Source organism: Pteropus medius, unplaced genomic scaffold, assembly GCF_902729225.1.
Source record: "Pteropus medius unplaced genomic scaffold, Ma_sr-lr_union100, whole genome shotgun sequence".
Lineage (NCBI taxonomy): Eukaryota > Metazoa > Chordata > Mammalia > Chiroptera > Pteropodidae > Pteropus > Pteropus medius.
In genome coordinates this window covers 7,538,454-7,558,610 of record NW_024344378.1, presented here as the reverse complement: position 1 = coordinate 7,558,610, position 20,157 = coordinate 7,538,454, and the positions used below count along the sequence as shown (strand labels likewise).

The 20,157-nt window shown below is 36.8% G+C and overlaps 1 protein-coding gene and 1 long non-coding RNA gene across 4 annotated transcripts in view; one reads left to right on the top strand and one right to left on the bottom strand.

The window, feature by feature from the left end:
• Positions 1-1,569, bottom strand: part of FAM204A (family with sequence similarity 204 member A) — a 30,033-nt gene extending 28,464 nt beyond the window's left edge. Inside the window, exon 1 of one of the 3 annotated variants that reach the window (XM_039871077.1) lies at positions 1,415-1,569. The gene's annotated coding sequence lies outside the window, so the exon portion shown is untranslated. Of the gene's footprint in view, positions 1-886; positions 1,393-1,414 lie in introns of those variants that run through there. The other 2 variants (XM_039871076.1, XM_039871078.1) reach the window with 2 other exon arrangements.
• LOC120609038 (uncharacterized) lies at positions 1,529-19,909 on the top strand. Its single transcript, XR_005654630.1, has 4 exons — positions 1,529-1,578; positions 9,736-9,869; positions 10,755-10,825; positions 17,090-19,909. It is a non-coding gene; the product is annotated as an uncharacterized LOC120609038 (long non-coding RNA).
• The last annotated feature ends 248 nt before the right edge of the window (positions 19,910-20,157 follow it).

Sequence of the window (20,157 nt, the reverse complement as noted above, 5' to 3'; positions counted from 1 at the left end):
CTTTGACAAATAAGGTAACTGACTTGCTTAATGCACTGTGATCCACTTATTTTACAAAAATGGAATGCTATGGCTTCAAATCATAAACTCTGAGGACAGAGTTTTAAGTAGCAATATATTCTTGGATACAAAGATTTGAAAGTAAGTCTGAAGAATGACTGACCTATAATCCTAGACTTGTTAAAATTTAAGAAAAAACTTTTCTCACTAAAATTTTTAAGTGCAGAAAGTGATCTAAGATGCTATACTGAATGGTATATATGAAAGTTACATTTAGGTAACATTGTCACATTTTCTGGACAACCAGGCAGCTGCTCATAATTAAAACCTAAAAAATATAATCTGAGCAGTTTAATGAATACAAGTGTCTTGTCTCTAATATTCCAGAATTTCGATTCCATTTTCACCAACTGAAGCTATCTTATTTCCCATATTTGGGATTCAATTAGAAATAATCACAGAACTTTGAACCCTTTCTGATATGAATTTAATCCTACTTGTATAATATTCATCAATCTGAAGATCGTGTTAAATAATTTACGATAATCAGTTTCTGTGACTTGGAATTAGTTTTAACTAAAACACTTTTAACATGAATCAACATTATTGTAAATATTCTACTTACTTTCATGAAATAGACGTGTTCCCTCTTCTCAAAAAGGCAGAGAAAGTACAACTGAATCACAGACCAACCAATCCGATTATCCAGATAGACTATTTACGTATTTAGCAGGATTTTGCATGTGTGTATGTTTTAATTAAACAGAGTATCTGTTTAGTTAGTCAAGGCCTGGAAAACACTGTCTCAGGTCCAAGAAAGATTTACAGTTAACCAATAACATGTCCAGGATCATTTTAAACCGGAAGCCGCTGTGAGAATACTTACGACGTTCAAGACTGCAAAAATGTGTCTCTAGAAAGGTACAGCTTTCCTGCTTCGTTACACAACCCGGACTCTCTGGCAGCAGTGTCACACTCCGATTCCCAAACGGGAGGCATCCCGTCCCGGGCAAAGAATTAAGCGCCGAAGGTTCCGGTGCAGGATGTCTAACCTGCTGACATTCCCATGAACTGCAGCTCTTTCCCGGGACACGGCAATTGTAAACAAATTGTAAAGTTTCCCTGATCGAAAGCCTCTGCAAGCCCCGCACTTTGGCCAGGGTGGGCAGGAGAACCTCTCGCCCACCCACAAGCTGGGGCAGACGCGGCGACGCCCCTTCGGAACAAACCCGAGGCCGGCCCGGCCGACACTCCCGGGGGCCGGGGCCTTTGTTGGCCCGCGGCGGGGCGGCTCGGTTCAAAGTCTGTGAGGCCGCCCACAATGGCTCCCCGGCTCCCCGCACCGGCCTTCCCTGACCCCTCACGTCGGAGCCCCAGCCTGAGGGGAGCCTGCCCCGCAATCAGCCCTACTCACCGGTTAGAAACGGGTCGCCCGGCAGCCATCTTAAGACCTACCAACATCGCGCCTTCTCATTGGCTCTCGCATCTCAGCCAATGGGGTGGGTCCGTTCTGGCCGCTGAGTCGTCATGACAACCGGCCGCGCTCAGCTCTGCTTTTAAATTGGCTGAAGAAAAGTGGTTCGTTTCTTCCTACTTGTTTTCTCTCACCGTTTTCGCCTTTCTTCTGGTCGTTTCTTAAGGCTTTGTTGTTTCTCCATTCCCTGCCATACGCCGGTGCTGACCTAGACCTTGACCTGAGTTCGTTCTACGGGGAGGCAGAATCGCTACAGAAGCTCTCTAGGCCCTTCTGGAAACGTTTCCATTCGTTCATCTTTTCCTCCCTCCCTTCCTTTTTTTCTTTCTGCACATATTTATTAAGCAGGCATCCGGCCCGGTTCTGTTTAGCAGAAAACGGTCCGACTCCTGTTCTCGTGGAGCTTCCCATCTGGTTATCGTCCAAGCCGCTTCACTGGCCAGCTGTGTGGCCTTGGCCAAAAGCCTGTTTATTGAACTCCTTTTCCGTGGCAGCCAGTATTTTAGGCCCTGAGGAGGGGCTTGGGGAAAGCATAGAAAATAAGCAAGGAAAAAACAACAAAGAAAAAAAAGTGCTATGAATAAGAGAATAACGTGATCATGATGAGAGTGGAGCTATTTTAGAAAGGCTTCCATTTTCTAAAATAGCATTCTGTAATAATAATAATGAGTATTTCCTATTTTCTAGTGTCATAACGATTATATAAGAAAATACACATAAAGCCTTTAACCTATTACCTGGCGCACAGTAATTTTCAGTCTTAGCTATTTGTTGTTATTAACATTATCGATAATGCCTTTCTTTGAAACATTATAAAAATGTATAAAACTTTTTCATGGCACTCAATACCATACACGATTTAGTATAGACACATCTTTAACCTTGATACTTAACTATCCACTGCCTCACTCCCAATGTCTTCCAGAAGGTGTGCCAAGTTTATGGAATAGTTTTCTGTAATCCCAGAATCATAGTAAAACCTAAATTGACAAGTTGGGGTGACTAGCCCTTTTAACATGCTCACATTCTCTGATTCTAGAATAGAAGCAGAGCTGAGCGACTCAAAGATCAGTATGAAACTCTCCTGGCCAAATATGCCCAGTTTTTCAATGAAGTTTTCTCTGAATCCAAATCCTTAAAAAGTTAAGCAGTTAAAGCGTGTGTATGAAAGTGCTGTTGTAGCTGTGGAATTGGGCCTCTTAATTGCTGTATTAGTCAGCTTGGGCTGCCTTGGGAGAATACCACAGACTGGGCTCCTTAAGCAACAGAAATTGCTCACGGTTCTAGAGTGGGAAGTCCAAGATCAAGATACCAGCAAAATAGGTTTCTTTCTGAGGCCTCTTCTCTTGGCTTGTAAGGCAGCAACCATCTTTCTGTGTACTCACATGATCTCTTCTTTGTTACATGGATGTTTATAAAGGAGAAAGAGGGAGACAGAAGGGGAGAAAAAAGGAGAGAGGGAGAAAGGAGGGGAGAGGGAGCGAGAGAGCAAGAGAGTGCACTTTCTTAGGAGGAGATTAATGCTATCAGGGCCCCACCCTTATGAGCTCATGTAACCTTAATTGATTCCTAGAGTCTCCATCTCCAAATACAGCCACACTGGGGAATAGGGTTTCAACATGAATTTTAGGGATACACAAACATCAGTCCATGAAAATGCTTATGGTGGGAGTATGACCAGAATGGGGAAAGAGTGCAGAGCGGGGAAGAACTGAAACATAGAGCAGGAGGGAAGTAATGTTGACCCATTTAAGAACTCTCTAGACTGTTTCTATGTGTATTCCATCAAAGAACACTCATTTTTTAGTACACACAAATGTTCGAAAAAAACTATATAAGTACTCCAAAGATTTACAAACACCAGGTTTCACATCAAAGTTTTTGGTAAGTCCTTACTCCAAAATATGTATTTTAAAATTTTCTCAATGTTGAGAATTCTCCAATATCTGATTATTTACTCTATGACATTATTGGATTCCTATAATAAATGTAAATAGCTCAGACTTTTCCTTGACTCTGGTTGTGAGACTTTCACTCTCTGAATATTATTGTTTTGCCAGTTTTCTAGGGGAAATGTCAGTCATTTGATTTATTTTAATCAATAAATTTACCTTCCCTTTAGCAAATTCCTGCCCTGGAAATCTGCCAAAACATGCATTTTGTGAATGAAATACTTGTATTTGTGAGATTTTTATGAAACAGAATTATTGAATACCTTTTACTAAATCATAGTGAATGTGATGCAACTATTGAATTGAGCTTGAATTGTGTTGCATCTGGCACTAATTTCAAACATGTAAGTTTCATTTAAATTATCAAACATATCACAAAAATCAGAAAGCAGTTTTTCTTTGCCAAGAAATATTATAGTTTATGAATAGCTTTCCCTTATATTTTGTAATTTTTTTCTCAGTGTACAGATTACCAGTCACACTCATGTTATAAAAGATTAATTGTGGAGTTCTTTTTGGTGGCTGCTAAATCTCTGATTGATGAAAATTTCCCCAAATGTGAATTCCTTTAAATATTTTCAGTTGGAAAAAGTGAATATGACCTTGTTGAACATATAATAAATCTGTTTCTTGCTGAAACTGAGAAATAGAATAATTAATTTCCATCTGTACAAAATCTCTTATTTTCTGCATTGAAGAAAAAGTAGTCTAGTGACTTACACGAAAGAATAGAAACAAAAGAGTTTTGAATTTTAGGAATTGTGTGACAATTTCTCTATCAGGATTTGTTTTTAAATTTGCAAACCAATGCATCTATAAACGATTGTAGTCTTCCAGGCGTATGCTGAACAACTAACGCAATGACATCGGCAAGAGTGAACATATGAGGAAACAACATTTCTGTAATACAGGATGTTGCCAAAGAAACACAATTTTTTTAATTGGCCATGTCTAGTGCTTTCAAAATCTTCTGGTCCAATAGGCTGTACATTGGAAGAGAAAGAGAACATGAGAGGAAAGCTTACTGAACTTTCCTATATGCTAGGTATTTTGCATCTAATATCATATAATCTTATGAAATAGTTATTATTGTACCCATTTTACAGATAAGGAAATTAAGGCTTCAGGAGTTTAAGAAACTTGTCTAACTTCACACAGCTAGTAACAAGCAGATCTGGGTGGAGAAGTTTCCCTGGACCCTAAAGCTCATGCTCTTTCCACTGTCACTCACTGTCCCTTTTAAGATAAAGTTCCCAGCACAGTACAGTCAATAAAGTATAGACATTATTACTGCCCAGTGGGAGCTCAGAGAAAGAGAGGCTTCAGGAGCAAAATGTATCTTCCCTCTCCAGTCCCCTCAGGACCTAGTGAGTGATCAAATCCCATCAGAGGAAACCTCTTAAATCATTCCTGCTTTGATACTTGAAGTCTATGTCAGTCTCCCTTTTCCTAATACCTTCATCTTCCAAACAGCCCAAAGCCTGATTAATCTCTTTAAAGGAATACATGTAAAGTTTTTAACACAGACCCTGGCATTTATTGACTACTTGTCAATAAATATTAATTTCCTTCCTTGACACATTAAAACTAAGGAGAGTGTATGTGTGTGTGGGGGGAGGGATTGAACAGGTAGAACACAGAGGATTTTGGGGGCAGTGGAAATACTCTGCATGGTAACCACAATGATAAGAGTCATGCCATTGCACATTTGTCTAAGCTCGTAGAATATACACCCCCTAAGGTAAACTATGGACTTCAGGTGACTGTGATGTGTCAATGTGAGTTCCAGACTACCTTGGTGGGAGATATTGATAAGGGGGGGGCTATGCATATGCGGGAGCAGTGAGTGTATAGAAAAACCATCTATTTTGCTGCGAATCTAAAACTGCTCTAAAGAAAAAGTCTCTTTAAAAAATCTAAAGAACAATAATTTATTACATGTGAAAATTATATGAAATCTAAACTTTAGTGTCCATAAATAAAGTTCTATCAGAGCACATAGACAGTATAAACTAAGGAGTACATAAACACTGATAGATTATCAGATTAATATGTCAACATTTTTGCGGTCCTTACCATGTGCCCAATTCTCAGCACTTTGTTAAGGTTAAAGGAGAATGCACATGACATGTATGAACTGGCTCTTCAAGAAGTGTGTAATCTAAGACATGTAATATGGTTATGATACATTTATGCATTTATACCATAAGTACTAAAATTTTGAGGTCCATGATGTAAATACAAACTATGGATCCTAAGCATGGAAGAGCAAGCTAGACAGAATTTAGCACATGCTCTTTCTTTCCTTTGCCTGGAATACCTTTTTCTTTTAAACCTTTGAACTTCTTTTCATCCTTTAAAACCTAGATCAAATATTACCTCCTGAGTTAAACCCTTCCTGATTCATACAGTTCATGCCTTTCTTCTGCATACCTTCATAATAGTTGACACATAGCTACTGAAGTACAATTAATTGTCATGGATCAGTCTATGCTGACCAATACATTGTGAGCTCCTTCAAAGCCACAGATTTTAGATCTCTGATTCTTTCTGAGTTAAGTATGTATCATGCAAAGTATAAGTCAAGGTTTATTTTTGGGCAATTTGTTGAAACTCTTTCATTCCTTAAATTGCATTTGCACCTTTGTTGAAAATCTGATTAACCAAATATGTTAAGTCTATGTTCTCAACCCTTAGTTCTGTTCCTTTGGTCTATGTGTATATCCTTTCTCACATAACACACTGTCTTAATTACAGTGGCTTTGTAGTAAGTTTTGAAATCAGATAGTATGAGGCTTTCAGCCACCTTCTTTTTTCCCACCAAAATTGTTTTGACTGTTCTAGTTTGCTTGCTTTTTCATACAAATTAAAATCACTTTGTCAATTTCTACAAAAAAAAAATACTGCTGAGATTTTAATTGGCAATATATTGAATCTATACATCAGTCTGGAGAGAACCAACATCTTACATTATTGAGTCTTTTAATCCATGAACAGTTGATCTCCTAATTTCTTTAGGTCTTTAATTTCTCTCACGAATATTTTAGGGTTTTCAGCATAGGTCATGCACATATTTTAAATTTTTTCCTAAGTATTTCATGGGTTTTGTGCTATATTGCACAGGGTACTGTTTTTAATTTCAACTTCCAACTGTTTAATGCTATTCAATAGAAATACAATTTTTAAATTTCGATCATGCACTCGAAAAGAATGTGGATTTTGCCGCTGTTGTATGGATTGTTCCGTAAACATCAATTAGATCAAGTGGTGGATAGTGTTGTTTAGGTTTTCTATTTCTCTCCTGATTTTCTGTCTACTTGTTCAATTGATTACTGAAGAGGAATGTTGAAATCTCCAATTTTTATTGTGGATATGTCTACCTCTCCTTTCATTTATATCAGTTTGCTTATGGTATTTGAAGCTGGTTTTAGGTGCACATGTATTTGAATTTTATGAGTTTTTTTGTGAGCTGACCCTATTATTATGTAATAACCATCATTATCCTTGATGCTTTGTTATGAAGTCTCCTTTGCTTAATATTAATACAGCCACTTTAGTTTTTTTAAATTAGTATTTGCATGACATTTTCCCCCATTTTTTATTCTTAACATAACAATACATACTTGGGTCTTGCTTTTTTATCTTGTCAATCTCTGTCTTTTAATTATTGTATCAGGAGTATTTACATTTAATGTAATCAGTCACATGGTCAGACTTAAATCTACTATCTTTCTAGTTATTTTCCATATCTTCCTCCTTTCTGTGCTTTTCTCAGGCGAGCCAGGGCTCTCATGTTATCTCTCCCTGATGGGGTCTGTCATTCTTTGGATTTTTAGCTGCTTGTTATCCCCGTGAATTTAGCGTTCTGATAGATTCAAAGAAAGTCATAATTATGTCCTTCGTATAGCACTGTCTTATTTTTAGAGTATGAACACTGATATTTTCAGCTTTCTACATCCTAGATGGCAGTGGAACTCATTTTCATTTTTTTAAAGGATATTTTTGCTGGATATAGAATTCTAGGTTGATGGTTTTTCTTCTTTTATTATTTTAAAGCTGCTATTCCACTGTCTTTTAGCCTCTGTTGTTTCTGATGAGATGTTAGAAATTCCTCAAATATTGTTCCCCATATGAAATGTCTCATTTTTCTCTGGCTACTAGCAAGACTGTCTCTTTATCTTTGATTTTTGGCAGTTTGACTAATGTTTCTAGATATGTAGCTTATATTTTATATATTTTTCTTGGAGCTTGCTGAACTTCTTGAACTAGAAAATTCGAGTCTTCAACCAAATTTGGAGAATTTTCAGTCATATTTTTTCTAATTTTGAGGGGGCCCATTTTCTCATTCCATTCCTCAGATAGTAGACATTTTGATATTGGTCTACTGGACCCTGGGGCTCTGATTATTTATTACGATTTTTTCCTCTGTTCTTCAGACTACATTGTTTATAATGGTGTATCTTCAAGTTCTCTGATTCTCTTTTTTTCATATCCATGCTGTTGTTAAGCCATGCGGTAAATTTTTATTCTATGTATTTTATATTTCTATAACATCTATTGAGTTCTTTTTATAGTTTATATGTCTTGTCTGAGATTTCCTATGTTGTTATTCATTATATTTTTCTTTTAGTATTTAAGAATAACTATTTTAAAATCCTTATCTTTCGATTCCAACATCAAGGTCATTTCAGGGTTAATCTCCATTGATTTTTTTTTTTCTCTTGCAAATAGTTTATGTTTTCCTGTATCTTTTCATGTGACAAGAAACTTTGGCTTTCATCCCAGAAATTATGAATGATATGTTGTAGAAACTCTAGATTCTATTATATTCTTTCAAAGAACATTCACTTTTTTAAAAAAGAAAAAGCAGGAGTTAATTGCCTGGGCCCAAGTTACTGGGCTTGTGATAAGTGGCAGCTCAAATCCAAGTTCAGCTATTTTAGTATTAGCTAGGCTGCTTGGAGTCTGTTCTTCACTTGCATGGTTCAAGGGTCATCAAGAGATTAGGACGTAGTTTATACGTAGAATTTTAACCCTTGTTTTGTATATGAGTGAACTATCAAAAAAAAAAAAAAAAAAAACTAGAATGAGTTGTCTCATGGACCAGGAGTGGAACCTAGATTTTTCACATGGCATTCAACAATTCTACAACTAAAATATCCCTAACTACTTAAAATTTGGGACTAAGTCACATAATTGGATGCTCCCTGGGAATGTTTACCTGGTGTCAAAGTATTTTTTCACCTAATTTTATCCCAGTCGAAAATGAAGATAATCCTGGGAGGAAAACACAAGAAGCTCTATTAGCTAACTACACTTCATTGTGGCTAAATAAGCAACTGGCTTCAGGACCCGGGACTTTAGCAAGGAGAAGGAGAAGTAAGAGGCTACAGGGCACCCAGGAACAAGAGACAGGGCCAGGTTGGGAGGAGGAAGGGAGAATGGTTTAGGCACAGAAAACCAGCCTCACCTACTTCATGCTTTTCTAGGTTTTGTCTTGCTAGACCAAATTCTCATTTGAAAATCATAAATTGAAAATGAGATAATTAGGTGAACACACTGTGTTCCAAAGCAGAAGCTGAATTAAAGTACATTTGGTTTTTATTCACCAAAGAACATATCAGACTTTCTGTGAGAGTAGATGTTAAGAGCTGTACATCTGGCTCTGCCAAATATTAACTCAGGTTAATTACAGGTGATGATCTCAGATTTTAAAATGATAGATTAAATTGTTCCTCTAGGTTGATGTTTCTCCAAGACGATATGTCACATGTCATATGCCATCCTAACTACTTGAGTATGTAATGCCATCAGTGACCCTGCAGCAAAAAAAGCAGCAGGGTCACCAATGGCATTACACAGTGGGGAAGGGCTTAGGTTGGGTCCTAATAATGCTACATCCAAATGTCATATTGAATTAAGTTAATCTGTGGGTATTTTCTTAACTGTAAACTGAAAAATCTCATTTGCAAGAAGTTGTTTTGACTTTTAAGCAGAAGATACTATAAAAGGTAGACTATTATAAACTCTCCTGAAGCAAAATATTTGCTTTATGTAAATAGCCTTCTCAAGTAATAAATAATTAAAGAACCTCAAAATAAAATAATGTATGAAGCTCTGAATTTCTAACCAAAAAAATTTCCAAAGATTTGTCTTTGAAAATGATCTCTTTTTAAGGAGAAATACTGAAAACACACGAAGTGCCCTAAGTTCCAAAGTCATAAGTGACAATTAAGGGCAAGAATTAAAATGAAGAGCACTTGGTTCTAAGAGTTACAAAGACTTAGGTACAAATTTTTTTTCTTCCAGGCGGGTTACTTAACCTTGGACCCTGTATGTTTTCATTACCCGCTCTGCTTTCATGGTGGTTGTGAAGGTCAAGTGCAGAGGCAGTAATGGATGTGAAATGGCACCCATACCAATGAGACGCTCGTGTATAGAAGGTACGGAGAAGTCTGGCACAAGGACCCAGCCTTCAGGCTGTGCCTGACACCCTTGTGCCTTGCTGTGCTATTTATGACAGGTTATTTTGGAAGGTGGGAATTACAGAGAACATTAGAGCTAAAGTGGGGTGAGAACTTGCTTGAATGTGCTCTTGAGGAAAGAGAAGAGGAAGGAGCAAAGGGCCCAGCACCTGAAACTCTGGGGATCACTCAACTCTAGAGGAAAACAGCAAATAACATTCTTAAAATTGGTTAAGTTGGAGTGTTAGGGGCAGATAGGGCAGGCACCCTGTCCTAAAAACGCTGGTTGGAATGTGTTAAAGAGGGACATGATAAGACTAGTGATTTTGTTGACATCTTAAGAGAGTATGTAAGCAGAAAATTAGTTTGTAAAAATTGATACTAGATGCTAGCAGTGACTATCACTGGGTGGTGGAAGTAATTGGTAAGAATATGTATGATTTTTATTCTTTTTGTTTCTATTTTCTAATTTTTCCACAATAAGAATGTATTATTTCCACAATAAAAATGTTAGGTAAATAAAAAGTAAATACCGATTTTAAATTTCATATTAAATGTGGGAAAAAAAACCTAATTTTTTTTCTCAGTTATCGGACATATTACTTTATAGGTAGCTTCTTTTAAGATAGAAAATGTGCTACTTGATCATCAGCAATCCTTTACGGTGACCAGTCCCTCAACTCTCACTTGGTAGTCATACGGCCCTACTATCTCACATGGGGGCCTGTTCTGCTGAGAAGGGATTGGTTGTGTGAAGGGGTGTGGCAAAAATAACCCTTAGGAATATAGGCCACAGAGCTAATGAAGTGCCCCAAGAAAAGGAAGTCTTACCTATGGGCTATGAATTCTCTCCCCCCATGCCAGAGACCTGAGGGCATGTGACCTAGGAATGTGCATCCCAAGATAATACTACTTTCAGAGAACTCTCCTTATAGGTAAGTAACTCTCCTTTATAGGAGGTATCTTTGTGTGGCAGACTGTTTATGGGAGCAATTTGAATTGAACTTTAAATGAAAAAGGCATATCTCTGTAAGTGGTAATAATTTTAGTCATCTCGCTGTGGCTAGGGGTTGTGGAATTCATTAGCACAGATTAACATATAAAGTGGGTGAGATATCTAATAGCAAACGGAGAGGTTTAGGGGCCTTAATTCATCACTGAATGAACAGCGTGTACAGTATTAGGGACTATGAAATTTTTAATTTACACAAAGTGTCCAAGAATATAGGGAATAAATTTAAACCCAAAACAGATAATGGAGCTATGCCCTGCCTGGCTGGCAAGTTGAATTGTTTTTACACTGAGTGAAGAAAGCTAATTATCCCAAGCACAAGGAGACTGCTAAAAATAATAAGATTATAAGGAATAATTTGCTGATATAATTACAACAAAATTGGGTACACACAATCGTCAGATACATGTATTGCTTGACCTGGGTGAGAAAGTGAAATAAATCCTTCTTCTATAGCCTTCGTAAATTTGTTTTTATCATCTCCAAGTGGTGTTTGCACAGGCAGCACAATTTGCATGTGTAATGTGGCTGTACAAATTGACAACAAGTAAATTATTCAAGGAAATAGGCTGGTCGCGGGTCTGAACTATCTCACAAAGCCTATTCATTTTGAAGAATCACTGAGACGTGAAGCTCATACATCAACCGTTTTCTGACAATCCTCAGACTTATTGTCTCCTAAAATGTCATTATGGCTATTATTTATGAAGCTAATTCATTTATTAATATATATTTAACTCTGACTTGTCATGCACCTTAGCAGACATTCTGTGCACTGCATATTTTTGAATAGATGAAAGACTTTTGCATGCTTTAATGATTACTGTAAGCTGCTATAGATTTATAGAATGCAGCTTTATTATCTACTTGCATTAATACCTTTTTATAACTTTTTTTTTTTGCTTAAGGCCATCAAATATAAATGGCAAATGACATATTCAAAAGATTGTATGGAATAAGATTTTCCAAGAGTTTGTTGAATTTTAGAACAAAATGGGTTATCTGTCAGTTAAGGCCTAATTCACCTAGAAAGATGGGTATATACCAATTATGTTGAATTTTCCTGCAAAATATAGGCTGCAATTTTTCACACAAAAAAGGAAAAGATGTATGATTCATTGAGCTCTCTTTCTCTGAGAAGATGGCCCATCCTTTCATGTGCTGAGGTTGGACAACAGTTCTCAGGGAAGCTGAATTTTAGGTGTTCATCTTTACTTGGGACCTGTGCCATTTACATTGTCTCTAATCAATAAATAGGTGTTGCATGAATGAGTAAATAGATGAATGACCTTCAGGTTTTCTGATAATCTGTGAATAAAATCAGTATAAATAAGCAGTGACCTAGAATACTATTTTATACATTTCTCTTTTCTGCTTCAGCATTTCCAACCACTAGAGAATGTTCTGTGACTCCCACTATGATTTAGAATAAACTATACATATATGCAATCAAAAAACACAACATGTTATTTTTATAATGTGCATAAGAATATATCACTACTGGATATGTACTGCTGCTTCTGGTTGTCCCTGTGTAAAGTCTGCTTACTCGCATCTTCCACCATATGTGACCATGGCTACTGTGTGTGTGCGTGCACGCACATGTTCGCATGTATGCACATGTTCGCGTGTGTGTATGTGTGTGTCTTTATGTATTGGTAAGGCAGGAGTAACTGGAGAACGAAAAGGAGAAACAGTACAGTTGCTTGAGATAGTCTGCTCTGAGAGTGCTTCATTCTAACCGTTTAAGTAGTCATCATTCTTCTAACTCAATATTTCTGCTTTTGTATAGATGTAGACATAGAACTCTTATAGTAATAACCAAGTAGTAGGTCAGCACAGGCAAACGTAATATCACTGAAATCTACCAACGGATTTGAAACTCTGGCAAAACAGACGCTTTGTTTTTAAAGATAAAAGTAAGATAAAGAAAAATGCCATCACCTGAGTATTGTATTAAATGTATTAGCTTTAATAATGTCGTTAATCACTAACATATTTAAATAAAATATCTTTTTAAAAATACTATGTCAGGGAGACAAAATAGATTAGTGGTTGCCTAGGGTTGGATAGGCAGAGAGGATAGGAAGTGACTGCTAATGGGCACGGGGTTTCTTTGGGGGGTGACAAAATTGTTTTAAAATTAGATTGTGGTGATGATTGCACAGTTCTGTGAATAAACTAAAAACCATTGAATTGTGCACTTCAAATGGGTGAACTGTGTAGTATGTGAATTATATCTCAATGAACTGTTTAAAAAGTACTACTTGATATATGCTAAAATTAAATATTTTACTGTAAAGGACCAACATAATGAATTATGAATAGTAGCATAAGGAAATAACTACTTAGGAAACTAGCTTATGAATAAAACTAGATTAAAATGTAAAAATAGGTAATCTATCCACAAAAAGGAAGGAGGCCTATTTTTTGAAAATTCAGCCTTCAACAAGAATGGTGTTTATGTCTCATGATCTGACAAGAGAAAACAAATCCCTGCATTTCAAACACTGACATAAGCCACCAAATGTAGTCAGGAAAAATCTTTAGTAAATGTGTAAGGAGATACTATTTTTTGTTTAGAATACTTGTATAAGACCAACAAAGCATCAAGAATCTATTTTTAAAAGTAATTTTCTTATATCAAGCATTCTCTCAAAATGTCCCATTAGATATGGAAAGCAAACCACACACACACACACACACACACAGAGTGTCTTTCTAACTGCATAACCATGGCAGGGAAGGCTGATGACATTTTTATTAGTAATATTAATCACATGCTTAAAGGGAAAAATGTCTCACTTTTCCAGGAACCATAATATTTACCTATTTACACCTTTTAAAATTTCAGTAACTCCAACTTAGAACCTTTAACCCCCATAACCTTCAAAAAAGAAGTAAAATGAAAATTAATAAATGTTCCCTAGTGTGCTATGAGCCATTAATTGTACAGCCTGAAAAGCTTTAGCCTAATAAGAAACATGCCTTCAGCAGAAATGTGAAAGTCATCTGTGATGCTCATGATTTAATGATAAAAATGTGCAGTCAATTTTCAATGAAGTTAAGACCTATAACCCAGGAATATTTTAACTAACAAATTTTTGCAGATACTGGAGGAACTTTGAAAAGCGAACAACTTGAAGAACTAAAATATTCTCAGCATGAATTAAATGATTCATCTCTAAAGGGTCTTAAGATAGAATCACTAGAATTTCTAGCAATAACACCTGATCAGAGATGGGTTTGTCCCACATGCCAAGAAAGTATGGGCATTTCATAAATCTAGCAACAAAACAATTTTATTAGTAAATTGTTAAAGAAGTGTTATATTAGGAATAAAGACATGTTAATAACATCAATGACCATAAATATCACATTAGTTTTGAAAATCAGCTCTAGATTTAGCTATAAAAGTCCTAAGCATAATTTATTTGTTCAAATAAATACTCAGTTCTCACTGTGAACCAAGCCTGGGGTAGACATTCTGGAACTAAAGTGGGGAGATTCCTGAGGGATATAAAGATGAATAAAACACAGTCCCTGTCCCTAAGGAACTTAAAATCTTGAGAGCAGTGTGATGTGTTTGCAAAAATATTGCCATTATTGTTTGAGTTATTTACTATGACAATGTTTTATTTTTGTAATCAGAACTAAGAGCATTAAGATGGATTTCTTTTAAAGCACTTAAGTGCTTTCGAATGAGGTGCAAAGTTTTATAGGCATTCATTAGAGAGATCCCCGCCAAGAAAAATATTCAAGGAAGCATTAGCGTGTGAGCTGGGCTTAGAAGGATGGCCAGCAATATGATAGACTGAGTTGGAGAAGGCATTCCAGGTGGAAGAGATTGAGTAAGCTAAAGCTAGAAATAAAAGTAATGTAATATGTAATGTACTATGCAATATGGCTGCAGATTAGGATATATGTAGAAGAGAAAATACTAGAATCTTATATAGAGGATGAATCACCAGAGGTCTACACTGTCACACTTGGGAATTCAGATTTAATTCATGAGGCCGTATCTGTAAGGTACTTAGCACACAGTTCTAGGTACATTGTAAGTGCTCAGTATATATGAGCCATCGTTATTATTGTCCAAGGTTTCAGAAAGAGCTGAAGCAAGGCTAATGGTTGAATTTAGTGTCTTTTCTATCCCATAGGTAGACTCTGGATGAGTGCTCCCCAATAGGTAGGTCCGTATTGAGGTACAACCTACTTTTAGCTGGCCCCTGATCCATCTCCACATTGCACTCCTCATATCCCTCAGAGGCAGGCAGTAACCAGTAACCATGAAAGTTCCTTCATGCAAAGGCCATGTCCTCTTCCCGATCTTTGTTCCTAGGCTTTAGCACACGTTGGATGTCCCAGAAATGCTTGTTGAACCAACTTCTCTCCTCCATTAGGTGTGAGTACTTCCATATAAATGAATAAGTTGATACTCCAGCCTATGCATCAGAGCATATGGCCTATCAATTTAGTAGTTGAGTTTGTCATCATAGGACATACTAATGATATCTCATTTCTGGACCTGCCAAATTCCCAAAAGAGGCTCGGGCCTGCAACCCTCCAGATATTGAACCCTATCAGTTCTCCTCCTCCACCCCACAAATACCACACTTACCCACACAGGAGTATTGTGAGTGAAATAAGACACATCAGATGCCTAGCACTGCACCTGATGCATGCTAACATTCACCAAGCATGCTCTTTCCCCAAACAGCAGAATTTCCGACTTATACACCCATTGGCTCTGATTGATACATCATTTAGAGTACTGTTTTGGAAGTAAAAGAAATAGGAGAAGCCTCATTCACAATTTTCATCTGCATGTCTCCTTTAGACAGATCCAGCCACTCATGTGGACAGTGACACACTCTCTTTTTATACGACTGCCTGCAGCGCCTTGTGTCTGAGATCAGTTCTTATAAACCCAGTATTACAGATTTCAGAGCTGCAGCGTAAGTCAAGTTTTCCTGTTCTCATAAGGAACTAACGGAATGAGGCATAGAGTAGCCAAGGACCAAAAGATAAACACTGTTTTGAAGTGGAAAAGAATAAGAGTTTTCAGTTTTGATCTGAATCTGTTATCACAAAGGCCATGGAGCCTGGTGGATAAGAGTAGGGATAAGTAAACTGCGGCCCATGTGCAAAATCCTGCCCACCACCTATTTTTATAAAGTTTTATTGGAAGAGAGCCATACCCATCATTTACATGTTGTCTCTGGCTGATTTCACACTACAACAGCACTGTTGAGCAGATGTAACAGAGACTTCATGGCCCACAAAGCCGGAAATATTTACTGTCTGGCCCTTTACAGAAAAACAGTTTGCTGATCCTGGTTCAAAATAATGGCTTTCTCAGTCAAAACTGAGTTTAAATCCTTGTTCCAACTTGGGCAAGTTAACCTCTATACATCTCAGTTTCCTTACCTATAAAATCGGGGTAATGGCAGTATCTACTTCGCAGGGTTATTGTGAGCATTAAATACCCCAGAATACCAAGCACAGTAACTGTAACTTGGTAAGCTTATTAAATGCGAGCAGTGATGATGATGATGATGGTGAACATATAGGTAAAATTACTGTGCAGGGAACACCATACCTTAAAAGGGGTTTGAAAGTGGCTGTTGAAGGCCCCCAATATAATGTAATACACACACACACACACACACACATGCATACACACATACATATATGTATAATGTACACACATACTGATACACACATAATAAATATGAAAAAGATATAATAGATACTAATGCAAGTAGAACACACACATACACATATATATTACATAATATATCTATGAAAAAATGAAAAAGGTCTTAACAAAAATAGAATGCATATATGTAAACACACATACATATATATGAACACACACACAAAAATTCCTGTAGTGAGCAATGAAATTTTGGTCAGTTCCCCTCCCCACAAAGGTACTTTCTCAGTTTCTGGGGACAAAACCACTCTGATGAAATTACCTGATTGTGCGATCTTTGCACTAAAAATGGAAGAGAGGTCGCATGGAGAATTGAGATTAGGCTGAATTTTGCATTAATCGAACAATAGTTTTTCCTTTGCTGTCTATCCCTTTGCAATGTTTAGCTCCCTCCCTTTTTTTCCCACCCAGTGGTGACATTCAGTCACTGCAGCAACTGCAACCAAGTGTTTTGTTTTTTCCCTTCAGGACTCGCTGCCTATTTCTTAGTTCTGGGAACACAACTCAGACAAGTCGGTGAAGTTAAATGAAGATGTTGGAATGATTGTGATTCCAAAGAGCCAAACTGCTGAATGAGAATGAAGGTGGCCAATTACCACCTTCTAACATACTGTAATGCTTATTTATTATGACTATCGTTCATTGCCTTTGTCCTTCTTCATAATGTTACTTCCCCAAAGGCAGGGGTATTTGACTTCTTTGTTTATCGATGTATCCAAAAGGCCTAAAACAAAGCCTTGCGCCTTGTAGACACTCAGTAAATATTTGCCGACTTGAATAAATAGCTGCAGGTCTATCAGACTATGCTGCTTTGAAGAACATGCTGAAGTGTGGTCTAAGACAAGGTCATTAACATCCTCATCCCATCTGGCCCCTTGGACTTTATTTGGGCCTTTGTGATTAGAAAGATAAGGTCTGTTGGAACTGTTTCAGGGAGATTCTGGGAACCAGAATAGCTGCCCAGGGGCCTGGGAGGAGAAAAGTGATAAATAATAAAGAAGAAGAAGAAAAAAAAAAACATGAGATACAAACAAACTCGAAAAAGAAATGGAATGGGCTTCAGGTAATCCTCCTACGTGTAACAGCTATAAATTCTGAACATAATATAAAAAGCAGCTGTCCAAAGATACTAAAGAACAACTGAACAGGCAAATGCGGGAGTGGAGTCTCCATTTGGAAGAAGGGAATGACAATGGGCAAGTTTCCTATGATTAGTGCTCTTTGCTGTAAAGCAGGACCCAAGTCATGCCAAATAGGAGTGACTAAAACCTGTATAAAAAACCTGTAGTCTTCCTGGCATGAAGCGCCGGGAGACAGAGTTCAAAGTGCTTACAGTAATTAGAAAATAAAAGAGGAATCTTGGAAAGAGAGAGTTAAAGAGGGCATGGGCAATGCGTTAATGCATATAAACTCTGCCCATGTCATTGCTGGCACCCCAGCCATGTGAGCAAGCAGCCCAGCACAGGCTAAAGGAACTAGACCAAAATTTCTGTTCTGCTCACTACGAGGGAGACAGTTCAGAGTCTGAGGTCAATTAAGTTAGCTGCCTGCTTTTAAAAAATCAGTATTCTTCAGAGGAACACAACAGAATCCAGAGGCTCTACAATATATCACTGACAATTTCTTGGATGTCACCAAAAGAAAATGTGAGTCAAAAGGCAATCAATGGAGACTGACGCTGAGATAATTCAGTGGCTTGAATTAACAGACAAGGATTTTAAATCAGCTTTTGTAACTATGAAAGATAACTGAGAGAAATATAAAGTTTAGTTTCTTTTAAAACTATGTAATTGTTATTTGTAATTTATTTTGAAATAGTTTATATATCAAGAAAAACTTGAAATTAATATAGCAAACATTTGCGTACTTTCCTCCTAATTTAAGGAATAAGCCTTACCAAATACTCTTAAACTCTACCATTTAACCATCTCTGAATATATTTCTCTATATACACTCCCAACAGACCACTATATTGAGTTTTATCATTACCTCGACTTTTTAATATAAGTACACTTATTGTTAAGCATACAGTTTAATTTTGCATGCTTTTTAACTCTAAATAAATTGCATTATACTTAATGCTGTCTCCTGCAACTTATAGTCTTTACTCAATATTGTTTTTTGATATTCGTTGAGGTGCACATAGCTGCTGTTCATTCACTTTCACCACCCTACAATATTTTATGAACATATTTCCATTTACTTTTTCATTCTCTCTTCCAAGAATATTTGGGTTGTTACAGTTTTTTTGTTTTCGCTGTTACCCACAAATGCTGCTATGAACATTCTTGTACAAAAAATCATATTTACGTGTTTAAGAGTTTCTCCAGAACAGTGGTCCTCAAAGTGTGGTCCTACACCAACGGCATCGGTTTGATCTGGGATCTTGTTAGCAGTGCAAATCTTTGGACCCCACCACAGACCTACTGAATTAGAAACTCTGGAGATGGGGCCAGCAATCTTTCCAGGAGATTCTGATACAGAGTCCAATTTGAAAACCACTGCCGGAGAACTGAATCGTAGGAAGGTACATGCAGCCTGATTAGATAACATCAAATGACTGTCTAACGCAATTTTATCAGCTTACACTCTCACCCATCATTATATGAGTTTATACTGTTTAACATCCTTACTGATACCTCATAGTCTTGGAATTTTTAATTTTTCGACCTATCCATTTGGTACAAAGCGGTACCTACTGTGATTTTATTTTAGTCTTCCTTGAATCTAATGAGATTGAATATCTTTTTATTCACTGTTAGACATTCATACTTCCCTTTCTATGAAATGTCCGTACCTGTCTTTTGCTCATTTTCCTATTGGATTATTTGTCTTTCTCATATTAAGTAGTACACTCATCTTTGTCAGTCAGATGTTTTGCACAGACCTCTTCCAGTCTTGTGTCTTGTCTTTTCACTTTCAAATGGTCTTTTGATAAGCAGAAGTCTTTCATTTTATGTAGTCAAATTGATCATTTTTCTATGTGGTTGGTGTTTTTTGTATCTTATTTAAGAAATGCTGCCACGTGATGATATCACGGTGAAAAATGCTTCTCTACTATTAGATAATAAATATGTACTTTTACTTTCTTCTAAAAGTATTAATAATTTGCTTTCACATTTTAGTCTTATATCCACATTGACTTTATTTTGTATGGTGTGAGATAGAAATCCACTTGTTTTCCACATGGATAACCAACTGCCCCAGTTGCATTGAATATATAGATTTTGAAGAAAAGAACTGACATCTTTATAATACTGAGTCTTTCAATTCATGAGAGTAGTAGACCTGTCCGTTGATTTCATTCTTCTGTAATATATTTCTATAAAGTTTCATAATTTTTGGTAAATTTATTCCTAGATATCTTATACATGTAAGTTGCCTTGTGAATAGTATCTTTGTAAAATAAAACTATAGTGCTCACTTTGGCAGCACATATTCTAAAATTGGAACAATAAAATAAAATTGTTTTTTCAAATGGTTGCTACTGAAGTAGAAAAGCACTATTGATTTTTGTATGATGGTCTTCTAGCCAG